We start from the raw sequence: 2,693 nt of genomic DNA on the forward strand, positions 1-2,693 counted from the left end.
TTCCCCTTCCCCTTCCCCTTCCCCTTCCCCTTCCCTTCCCTTCCCTTCCCTTCCCTTCCCTTCCTTTCCCTAGGAAGAGATGGAAGAAGAACCCATGGAGACAATGTGAGATGTCCCCCAAATGAAGCCAGATGTGCTGCTCTGCCTGTAACCCAGTATTATAAGGAGGACTGAGACCTGCTGCATTACAAGCCTGGAGAAAGATACCCACCATGGATCTTCTCCCTGGGCTCCTGACCTCAATTACTCACCCTCCTCCTTCTGCCCTGGGCTAACTTCTCCTCAACTTCTGCTTTGGTTTAAAAAATGGCTGGGAAAAAAAAAAGAAAGAAAAAAAAAGAAGGGGAAGGGGAGCCTGAAGGAGCAATGACATTTTGTTTTTCGGCTTTGTTGCATAAAGAAAACCTGACAGCTTTTACCACCATTGTCACTTGCAGGAAGAAAAGTTGCTGGCAGTCTGCAGGGGTCTGCTTTTGTTTTAGATGAAGCAGAAGAAAACCAAAGTCTCTGCTGCAGCACAGAGCGCACATCACTTCTGCTAGAAGCTGTGCTTAGCAGTGGAGCAAGGCATTGCCCTAGCACCAGCAGCACTCTGAATTCAGCTCCACACTCCACGTTTTCCATCACTAAGTCTAACGAAGGCTGCAGGCTGCTAGGAAGGAAGCAGGCACGCAGCAATAAAAAGTGAAACCAGAGCCGAGGACTTCCAGCTGCAAACTGCGCAACCCAGGACCTGACTCCTGCTGGCTTGGTTTGTGTGAGAATGCTGTTCCCAATATCTGATTCACCCCAGTACTGTACACAGCGTCATGGGTTTTATGGGTATTCCATATCATAACATCATGCCATAAGTTCTCAGTACTGGGGCAGTTGGGATTCTAGTTCCTGGTTTCCTTACAGCAAGATGTTATGATATGGAATACTGATGGACAATAGGCTGGACATGCTGGCATAGGGGGACCCAGGATGAAAGCCCACCCAAGGACCACAGGCAAGGGCACCCATAATAACTAGAGGGTAGCTGGAAAAGCAGCACCTTTGGGTGTATCAGCTATTGTGTAACCTCCAGCAGCATCATACAAGAAATGCTTGGCCTGACCCAAAGAGCACTGGAGTAATTGAGGAGAAGCACTGCTTCCAGGAACAACCTGGATGTGGTGCAATCAGGGAGAAAGGCAAGAAAGGCTGTGCAAGCATCTTCCTAACATTCTTCTGGGAGATAATAATTGCCAAACAACACTTGTCCCCTCCCTTTTTTCCCACTCTGTCCTTCAGGGACATCTGCTCCAAAGGGAAAAACCTGATAATTGTGGATTGGGTCCTCTGATGGAGACTGGTTATGGCCCCAAGGCAGAAAGCGCTCCCTGTGCGCAGTGCTCGTGCTGGGGATGCAGGCTGTGAGTGGTTCAATTAAAAGATTTTGCAGCAATGACACCAGCAGAGGCACAAGAAGCAGATGACCTATTCACAGACCAATTAGTCTTATAAATAAAATGAATGTGTGCAGGACAAGCAGTGAGCCCGTCAACCGAGCGAGCCGTGCTGGAGCGTTGAGCAGCGCTGGGAGATATTTTATTGGGAAGTGAAGTTTTAAGTGCCAGTCTCCATGCATGGATGGAGGCTGTGTGTCTTTCCATCAGCCCAAGCCTGCTCCTGCTGATGCTTCAGTTCACACTGTCTTCTTCCCACTTATGCCATTTGCATGGGCTTGGAAGGAGCAAGCGCTTCCCATGCATGTTTTACCCAGCTCCATCCTGTCATCCTTCCCTTCATGGCCAGGATGGAGCTGAACTCCCATTTCTTCCCATCAGATTGGGTTGCCTTGCAAAGGGCCCAGCCCCTTTCACCCTATTTGAGGACCTGGGGGTTCAGCGGGGCCAGCACCACTGGGCCCCGACCTCCTGCAGCCCCAACATAGACAGGAGGGTGTCAGAGCAACTCCAATCCCAATAGGCATTTAATGTCATTTATACCAGGGCTAATTACATCTTAACATTTTCCCTCTGTATTTTGGTATTTATTTTGGAAAAGCTCCTCCCTGGAGTCACTTTCTTCCTCAGCTCTAAAACAACAACAATAACATCAGTGCACTGCCTTTTCCCTTGGCTCCTTCCCTCATTATTATAGCTCTGCCATGCTGTTCCAGTACAGTCAGCAGAGGAATTCAATCAGGCTGATGAGTAAAAGTGCATAATTTTATGGCTGCATATCAACTGCTTGTTATTAAACTAATCAATCAGCTTCAGTGCAGCTACCGGTACGGCACGGGAGAGGGCAAAGTGAAAGAATTGCTACGCTGTTATTTTTCCAAAAGGACAAAAAGACGATTCCAATCTGGCCAGCCGAGTTCTTCAGCTTGCACTACTCTGCTGGAAGAAATGCTTTGCATGAGTTATGGAGTAGGTGACATGCAGCATGGTAATGATAGAGCTGGTGTTGCCCTTGTACTCACCTCCAGCACTAAGCCCTAATGCCCAGCATGGGCAACCTGCTGTAGGGAACCAACTTTAGCAGGAGGTTGGCATAGATGATCTCTAGAGGCCCCTTCCAACCTCTACAGTTCTGTGATTCTGTGATTTGCCATGCCCCAAAGCCCAGGAAAGTCACCAGGTACTCTCGCCATGTGTCATCTTCTCAGAAAGAGTGGTAATGCATTAGAACAGGCTCCAGGGAAGTGGTAGAGTCATCATTCC

Source organism: Numida meleagris, chromosome 2, assembly GCF_002078875.1.
Source record: "Numida meleagris isolate 19003 breed g44 Domestic line chromosome 2, NumMel1.0, whole genome shotgun sequence".
Classification (NCBI taxonomy): domain Eukaryota; kingdom Metazoa; phylum Chordata; class Aves; order Galliformes; family Numididae; genus Numida; species Numida meleagris.